Source organism: Elaeis guineensis, chromosome 2 (genome assembly GCF_000442705.2).
Source record: "Elaeis guineensis isolate ETL-2024a chromosome 2, EG11, whole genome shotgun sequence".
NCBI lineage: Eukaryota > Viridiplantae > Streptophyta > Magnoliopsida > Arecales > Arecaceae > Elaeis > Elaeis guineensis.
The window spans coordinates 8671316-8681464 of NC_025994.2; the positions used below are offsets into that span (position 1 = coordinate 8671316).

Consider the following 10149-nt stretch of genomic DNA (forward strand, 5'->3'; position numbering starts at 1 on the left):
CAACGGAGGTGGCGGCGGTAGTGTGGATATATGGTTTTTGTTTTTCTTTTCAGAAATAAAAAACTACTTCTAAACATTTTTTTTTTAAAAAATAAATTATTTTTCAGAAAATCAAAGATATAATGGATAACCAAATGAGTTTTTAGTATCCATTTTCTATATTTTCAGAATCAAAAAATCAAAAACTAGAAATTGGCAGTAATGCTAAACAGGCGCAAAGTTCTGCTCTTCATAATATTTCGGCAGTGTGATATATGTTGGTGAAATTTAGCTGATGTGTGTGGTAAAACTCAAGTATTTGTATAATTTTTTGTAAAAAGAATCATATTAGAATATTTCTAGAGAAAACTAAGTATTTTGAATAATTTTTTTGACTCTCAAATCTGATTTTTTTTTTTCCACACAAGACTCTAGATACATTTGAACTCATTTATAAATGAGTTCTATATTATCTAAAACTCTTCATTTAACATAAATTTGACTGAATTGATACATATACCAACAACTCTTTATTTAACACAACTTTGATTGACTTGACACATATACTAATAGGATAACAAAGAATTAAATAACTCAATATAAATTTCAGCAACACAAATTCCAAACAACTGTTAATCTTCCAGCACATTAATCCCAACATACTCCCTCTTAATGTGCTGGCTTTGAACTCTTAAAGCTTTCTTTAATTTTTGAAACTTGTCCCTTGATAATGTCTTTGTGAAAATATCAGCAAGTTGCTCCTCAGACCCGCAAAATTTTAGCTCCACATATCTTCAATTGCTTCACCAATAAAATGATGCTTAATGTCAATGTGCTTTGTTCAGCTATGATAAATTGGATTCTTTACAATTGCAATGGCTAACTTATTGTCACAGAAAATTATTGTAGCTTCTTCTTGCTTGTTCCCAATGTCTTTCATGATTCTTCTTTGCCAAATAACTTGTTGAGTTGCCAAACCAGCTGAAACATATTTAGCTTTAGCAAAAGATTGGGCCACTATTTGTTGCTTCTTTGAACCACCATGTGAATACACCTTAACCAAGAGAGAAAGCATAGCTTGAAGTGCTTTTCATATTATCAACACATCCATCCCGATCACTATCACAAAAATCAATCAACTTCATTCTAGCAGTTATTTCAAATCTGATATTGAAATCTATTGTGCCTTGGATGTATCTTAGCACCCTCTTTGCTGGCCCCAAGTGAAAATGACTTAGAGAATGTATAAACTTGAAAACATGCTTGTAGCATGCATGATATCAGGTCTAGTAGCAGTCAAATAAAGTAAATTACCCACCAAACTTCTATAAAAAATCCCATCCACCTTACTTCCTTCATCATCCTTCATAAGTTCCTCATTCACAACCAAAAGAGTATCAATCACCTTAAAACCAAGCATTCTTAATTTCTTCAATATATTTCAACAAAATTTTTTGGATAAATAAACACACCAACATTGTCTTAATAAATTTCAATACCAAAAAAATGATATAACAGCCCCATATTATTTATCTCATACCTCCTCATTGTCTCATCCTTAAATCTTTCAATCAACTTCACATTACTCTCTGTAATCACCAAATCATCAATGTAAAAAGCAACAACCAAAATATCATCCTTATTTTCATTTTTTATGTACAAAGTAGGCTCATTTTTATTTCTTTCAAAGCCTTGCTCAATAAAACATTTATCAATTTGGCTATACCAAACCCTTAGAGCTTGCTTCAGCCCATACAACATCTTCTTCAACAAATATACCTTATCTTCTTGTTCTTCAACAACAGATCCCTTCGGTTGCTCAACATATACACCCATTTAAATGTCATATTTTATTAAATCATATAAGGTGTATAATTTAAATAGCTAAAAGTTTACTTACAGTTTATATGTTTCAACTGCATTATGATGAAATAGGACATAACAATGTGCTTGTGCTAATAATAGGCTTTCCAGTTCATCCACCTCAACTTTTCTAATTGATTGTCCAGAACTTGCAAACAAATATAAAATAGAAGACTCACTTTGAGAGATATCATAATTTTTGATCGGTCTATTCCATCTTGCCTTAACACCTTCTAAATATCTTGAACAAAAAGTCAAACACTCTTCTGCTAAATACCCTTCTATAATTGACCCTTCAGGATGAGCTTTATTTTGCACTTATGATTTCAATCTAAATAAATACCTACCAAATAAAAAAAACATAAATATTGAAGTGCAACCTATATTAAGATAATATGCATAAATTATTAAAAATAATAATTTGTTCATATTACTTCTCAATTGGATACATCCACCGATAATGAACTGGACTTGCAAGTCTTGCTCCGATAGCAAGATAAATGACCAAATGAATCATGATGGTAAAAAAAGATGGAGAAATTTTTTTTTTTCAAATGGCAAAGAGTAATTGCTGCCTGCACTTTAGTTGCTCTAATTCTCAAGTATTTAGTACCTTACAACAAATTGTCTTGAAGATGCCCCATAATTCAATCCAGATAGAAGTCACATTTCTCAACATGGATGATCTTAATGCAATTGGGAGTAGGTCTTGCGTCAATATGTGATTATTATATGATTTCAAGGGAATAAATTTGTGCTCTTTCAGATTAACACATCTTGAAATATCAGATACGTAACCATCAAAAATTTTGATATCTTTTAAAACCTTCCAGAAAATATTTTTCTCATTCTTTGTCATGGAATAGCAAGCTGGAGCCATCCGTTTTTATCATTTAGAAGAACTAATGGATGTAGTTCAGGTCTGATGCCCATATCTATCAAGTCCAAACAGGCTTTCATGTTATCTTTGGATTTTCTATCAACATTCAATAGGGTCCCAATCATATTATCACAGACATTCCTTTCTATGTGCATTATGTCAAGATTATAATGCACTAATTAGTTATATCGCCAATAAGGTAACATAAAAAAATGCTCCTTTTCTTCCATAAACTTGCCTCATTTGGATCTTCCTCATATTCCTCCTCACCGTCATCTAGCTTATTCTTATTTTGAGATTGAGAACCATCTCACATTTTCTTTCTTTGTGTTTGTTGCATCACACTACTTGCTTGTGGATCCTTTCCATAAGAGAAATTAATTCCTTCAGTTTGCTTTAACACATCATCTCCAAAAGCTATAGTAGGTGCACATCTTAAGTCTTCAGTGCTATCAAACAATTGACTTTCAGTACAAAAAATATGAGTTGGAGCTAACCTTCTACAATGTGATAAGTAGCAAAACTTCTTTCCATTATAAAGCCATCTTGATGAAGTATTTTCTGTACAACAAGAACATACATAACGATCTTTTGGAGACCAACTAGATAAGTTAGCAAAAATTAAAAAATCATTGATAGTCTACAATAAGGCGGCTCGTATAGAGAAGGTCGCTTTAGTTGAAGCATCATAAGTATCAACATCTTTTCATAATTGTTTTAACTCTTCTATCAATGGTTGCAAGTAAATATCAATATCATTTCCTAGACTTTTCTTTCTAGGAATGATCATTGACAAAATCATTGAATGTTGTTTCACACACAACCATGGTGGCAAGTTATAAGAAATCAAAACAACTAGCCATGTGCTATAGGTACTACTCATCAATCTAAATGGAGTAAAACCATCCGTAGCCAATCCAAACCTTACATTGTATGAATCTGAGTAAAACTCTGGATATCAAGAATCAAAACTCTTCCAAGCTTCACTATCAGCTGGATGTCTCAATAATCCATCTTATGTTTGACCTTCATCATGCCATCTTATTAAAGAAGATATCTTGAAAGACATTAATAACCTTTGGAGCCTCAGGATAAGAGGAAAATATCATAAAATCTTTGTAAATTTTTTTCCTCTCACCTTCACTAGTTAAATCTTCTTCATGATTGGTTTTCTTACCCTCCGACAATGTACCATCGAGAAGTACCATATTTCTCACATGTTTTTTTGACTCTCTTTATCTCATCAATAGAGCATGCAATCCTTTGGGCATGCATAAATCTTCTCATAAGTCAAACCCAAGCCCTTTGTAACTTTTTTGGCATCATATGCAGTCTTGGAAATAGCTGCATAAGGAAAAATATCTGCTAAAAACTCGAGGAGCATAGTAAATAATTTTCTAGTCCATCCATTCAAACACTTGAGATGGAAAATATGAACAACAAAAGCTAGTTTGGAATATCTAGCACATCCTAGATAGAGTGGTTGATTCATATCCTCCAATAATTTATAGAATTTAGTGTTAGATGTGTGCTCTAGATGCCAGATTGGCTGACACATTCTTGTACAAATCTAAGGATAAATTTATAATTTTGACTATAAATCAATAAATGGGTTATTCTTCTATCACATTGTGTACATTGTATCTGTGATACATCTTTTGAGTTAGTAGGAATGTCAATTCATATTTTCAAGAGTTGAAAATTTAAGGCATGAATTTACATAACTAACTCATAAAGAGCTCCTGACCATAGGATCATCACAAGGATGGTGATCGATCCAGAAGGTTGGTGTACGATCGCTTCCTTAGGATAGATGTGTCTTGAGTCTATGGTGTGGAGACATCGGAGCGAGAGTATAGGTATTCGTTGAGAATAAGAGTACTGAGCGTGACCACCTCGAGCAGTCATAAAGAAGTCTACATTCTCATCGATGACTAGCTCGATGCTGCAGTTGTGTGTCTAGTTCTTTGACCTGAGGTGCATCGACAGTTCACCTTAAGTGTGTTATAGTTTGACTACACCATAACTAAATCTCCTAGCCATTCGAAATTCTGAGGTGTATGTTGGCTGTAGCATATTCATTGTAGGAACTAGGTCGCACCAAGATGGGATCTATCAACCTCGATAGATGAGAGGAGTAGTCCTATGGTGATCGAAAGATCGAGTCCTTAAGCCCATGGCCATGGCAGAGTGAAATAATGGAAAAAAATTTTTTCATTGGAGTTTCACATCGGACTCGGATCGATCGATTGATTCATATGACTGATGTTGGGTTTGACGAGTTCACCTTAACCCTAATTCAGTCGGGACTCATGATAGAGGAACTCAATCACACAGGTAGCTGCACTGAGAGATTCGTCTTCAGTGCTGATGAGTTGCCACCACATACTGCTAGGTATCACTAATGGATTTTGGATGCAATTAGAATGATATTGATGATCGATCATTCTAATTATCTGAATCAGAAGAGTTCTGATCCATCGAAAGGAGTTTCGATGATGTCGATAATGAGATCATGACATGTCTCATTACCATATAGAATTGAACCTAACTGGGTCACACAAACAAGAATTAGGGTCTGGATGTCATCAATTGGGCTAACCCAATTAATTTGGATAAGATCTAATTAGGTTCAAGAAAATCGTGGTAGCACACGATTGAGCCTAACTTTCTCCTCGTGTAATCTTTTCTGTCTCTACTGAGCCAAATATGATTTGACTCATCCAGAGAACCTTGAGAAAGTCTCTCTCAGTCTAAATAAAGCTTGTCTAGTTCAGAAAAGGCTTGTCTTAATTCATGAGATGAATTTAAGACAAGCACCTGCTAATTCCTATCACCTACCAATTTCATTTTAGGACATCTGTCAATTATTGACATATGGGTCTTAAACTGAAGAGAGCTCATTGAAAAATTTTTATAGAGTGTCCACATGCCTAAACCACATCAAATTGGATGCCATAATCAGATTATGGCGTGAGCCCAATTGGATTAAAGTGGGCGCCCCAAATGGATAAGAATGAAAGAGTCCTGATAAACATGGACTCTTTGGCGCCACCTTGCTTGTGCTTATCCAAAGTTGGCACCAACATAGGAGAGAGAGTGGGGGTTCTTATCTGATATGATCAGATGACATCACTCCACCAATCAAAATTTTTTCAAAATTTATTGAAATTTTTTGATTGGTCAAATGATGTGGCACTGCGCAGCATACAGGGTCTATAAAATCCCTGTCTGCGCCTAGGGTTTGTGAGTTTCTACTCAATACCCAGCCAAAACAAGAATCCTCTTCTCTTCTCCATGTCCTCCCTACTCTCCTCTCTCCCCTCTTCATGTCCAAGGAGTTGGACATTCATCTGGCAAAGGTCCAAGGCGTGGTGATGTCTGGAACAGAAGGCTGCAGAACATCTTCGACAGGCTGCTGCTCCAACTTCAGAAGAAGTTTTGAAGCACTTTCAAATTAGATAGAGATCTAATTTTTGGAGCATAGATTCATGAGGAGAAGATGTTCTAGGTTCTACCTGAGTGAATATTGGTAGAGGCCAGGTGCTTGCGTGGCTACATCAGAACCTCAGGCTGTGCTGAGATCATCTACAGGGTAATCAGATTACTCTTGAGGTATTACTTGTTTCCTCATCCCTTTTAGATGTATTTTAGACTTAATATCAGATATGAAGATTAGATCTCGAGACTTAGATCTAAAATAAATATAGAATAATTTTTTTTTAAATTATTTCATCCCAGATTTGATGAAATCTGGAAGATCCTACAAAGGAAAAAGATGATTTTTTCTTCAACTGGTATCAGAGCCAGATTTTTGGCTCTATTTCAGATCTAATTTAGATCTAATTTTTTTTATATTTATTTATTTAATATTTAAAAAATTTTAGATATCACATCAGATATGATAAGATCTAAAATTAAAATATTTAAAATTAAATCTAAGAAGATCTAACATGCATGAGATGCATGACTAGACTAGGATTAGTTGAATCCATGAACAGTCTTAAGTTTTATGTTTTAATGAGATTAAAATATAAATTAAATTTAATTTATTTTTTATTTTTTTAATGTTATAAATATTATAATCAGATCAAAAAATAGAAAATAAAATTTTAATTTTTTTATAAAATTGATCTGTTGCATGTCTAGACTAGTTGTAGAATTGTTCCAGTAACTTATCTAGAATAGATTTAATTTTGAATAGTTCAATTTAAATCTTATTTTTCAGATATTACATGTGATGTATCAGATCTGAAAGTATGTTAATTAGATCAATTTTTGATACATGAGATGTATGCAAAGCATGTATAAGTTAGATCTTAAATTATATATGAGATATGTAAATTTAGATCTAACTAGTTTTGTAGTTAAATTTATATTTCTGATTAAGGTGTTCCTCATGGCCGTCCGGTCATAAGAACGAAGTAAAATTTTAAGACTCTCTCTTTTCATTCAATGGGGTGTTCTTATGACGTGTAGGGGTGCTGCGCGTTCATCCTTAATCAGAAATCAAAACTTACTTTTCTGTAAAATCTTAGATCCTGAAACTCTAGGATTTATTTTACATGTTTTGTTTATGAACCCAAACTTAATTAATGAATTAAGTTTATGAAATTAATTTAATCTAAAATTGAGAATTTCAGATCTAAGACATTTTCATAAAATTGGATTCAGGCTTGGGTAGCTCAATTAGGTCTAGCGGTTGATCAAACCAAATCAAGAGTTGGTTTGGTGGGATCATAAAAGCTAATAATTGATCAGCCTAATAGGATTAAGTTTGGGTCAAGGTCAAATCACATTTAGATATGACTCAATCAAGTTAAGACCTAATTGGGCTCAGTGGTTAGATTCTGGATTGTAGGCTAACCCAATTAGTTCTGGTTCGATAATTTGGTATCTAAGGTAAGTTGGGCAGATACGACCGACTGATTTTTAATTGGGAGCTACTCGACTCGAATGCGTTCTTGTCGAGTTAATGGCATATCCCTCCCATCGGTCTCACTTACCTGGCCATATGTGTCGACTCAGTTCTGATTAGAGGTGGCTAACAATTCGAGCTAACCCATGCCACTAGGTTAGTCATAATTGTTATGACTATGTCAAGTCAAGTTTAATGAGATCTAAATCAAATTTTTTTAAGAAAATATTAAGTCTAGGACTTCCACCATTGTGGATGTGCGGGTCCTTCCCGGGGTTGATTGTTCTCGGTTGGTTACAGTGGCTCAGTTGCACCAGGAAGACGCAACCATGTCCATTAGGCATTGGATGCTATGAATTAGAAGATGGGTTGGGCTCAATATTTCGGATACGGTGAGGGACCCAATCAGGAATCTAGTTCGTGCAAATGGTGGGTCTGACTTAACTAAGGATTAGAGCAATATTTCGGACACGATGAGCTTCATGAATTAGAGATAAAGTTTTGGGTGCACCATGATTAGAGAATCATTAGACAAGAGTTGTCCACTCATCGGTTGACCCATCACCGATAACTGTTAGGTGAGGTGATGAGCCAGTTGGTGAGACCATACCATCCACTAGAAATCACTGATCTCGAAGATTTTCACATCTCTACCAAGGGAGTGTAGGGATCTGAGAAAATAGTGGGAGCCTAATTTATTTAAAAATGAAACTCCTAAATAAATTGGTTAAGTCTGTTTATAAAATCTAACTAGAAACTTTTAACTCTCTACAGAAAATATGTCTCCTCAAACCTCCTAACCAAAATACTAGACACCCACAGATTGACTGGATCCAATTTTAAGGACTAGTTGGGGAACTATAGAATTATTCTGGATTCCAAAAAATTGACTCATATCTTAGACCAGGACCCACCTGCCATGCCTGCACATCTGACTGCTGAACAGAGAGCGTCTCTAAAAAAGTGGACGGATGATGATAACAAAGCAAGGTATTACATGTTGGGTGCAATGTCTGATGACTTGCAGTGCCAACATGAGAACATTTTGACTATCCGCTAAATGTTGGCTCACCTACAAGAGTTGTTTGGTGAACAAAGTCGTGCAGCCAAGTATCAAGTCTTCAAAAACTTTTTAAGACTAAAATGCATGATGGGCAGTCAGTCCAAGATCATTGTTTGACAATGATTAAGGATCTTGAAGAGCTTGAGAAGCTCAGTGTCATCTTAGACAAAAATTTTCAGATTGATGTGATCCTTCAATCCTTGTCTGATGTATATGGTCAGTTCATCATGAACTTTCATATGCATAAGATGCAGTGTACCTTGGCTGAGTTAATGAATATGTTGGTTACGGCTGAGCTTTCTATGAAGGATTCAAAAGGCTCAGTTCTTACTGTGGAGCGGACTTCTTCCAAGAAAAAGTCTTTTGGAAAGAAAAAGAAGTCTGCGAAGAAGCAGAAGGTAGATGGTAAGAAGAAGAAGACAGAATCAAAGAAGGCTGTTGATAAGGAAAAATATTTCTACTGGCAATCAGATGGCCATTGGAAGCGAAACTGTCCTCAGTAACTCACCACCCTGAAGAACAAGAAGGATGGTCCTTCTGGAGGTATGCTCATTTTAGAATCTAACCTTACGATTTTTTCTGCATCCAGTTAGGTGCTTGACTCTGGTTCTAGTGCTCATTTGTGCACTTCTATTCAGGGTCTTGAGGAGAGCAGGAGGCTGAGGGATAGAGAGATGATCCTACGCATCGGGAACGGAGCAAGAGTTGCTGCTGTGACCATGGAAACCTACCCTCTGTGATTACCGTTAGGATTAGATTTATTTTTAAGAGACTGTTATTATGTGCCTGCAGCAAGCAAGAATTTGATTTCTGTTTCATGTTTAGCACAAGAAGGCTATGTGATTAGCTTTCATAAGGACCATTGTAATATTTTTTATAAAAATAATAAAGTTGCAAATAGTTTTGTCATTAACGGTCTCTATCAGTTACATATTGATGTATTTAATATCGTGCAAAATATGAATGCCATAGGAATTAAAAGGTCTAGAGATAGTCTAAATAATAGGTATCTGTGGCACCTAAGGCTAGGTCATATAGCGGAAGACAGGGTTAACAAATTGGAAAAATCTAGGCTATTGAGTCCATTGACTTTCGAATCATATCCAGTTTGTGAATCATGCCTTCAAGACAAAATGACCAAGCTTTCTTTTGTGGAACATGGGGAAAGGACCACAGACCTACTTGTCCTAGTACATACGGATATGTGCGGCCCATTTGATATGCCGACTAGAAACAACTACGTCTACTTCATTACCATTACCGATGATATGTCTAGGTACGGGTATGTGAAACACAAGTCTGAAGCTTTTGAAAGGTTCAAAAAATTCAGACATGAGGTAGAAAAATAAACAAGAAAGCCCATTAAAGTTCTTCGATCAGATCGAGGAGGTGAATACCTTAGTCGGGAGTTTCTAGACTATCTTAAGGATAATGGTATAGTCTCTC

The 10149-nt window shown here is 35.1% G+C and overlaps 1 pseudogene; it reads right to left on the reverse strand.

Annotated features, from left to right (window-relative positions):
* Nucleotides 1–611: 611 nt before the first annotated feature.
* LOC140855201 (uncharacterized) lies at nt 612–2952 on the reverse strand (annotated as a pseudogene).
* Nucleotides 2953–10149: the final 7197 nt, after the last annotated feature.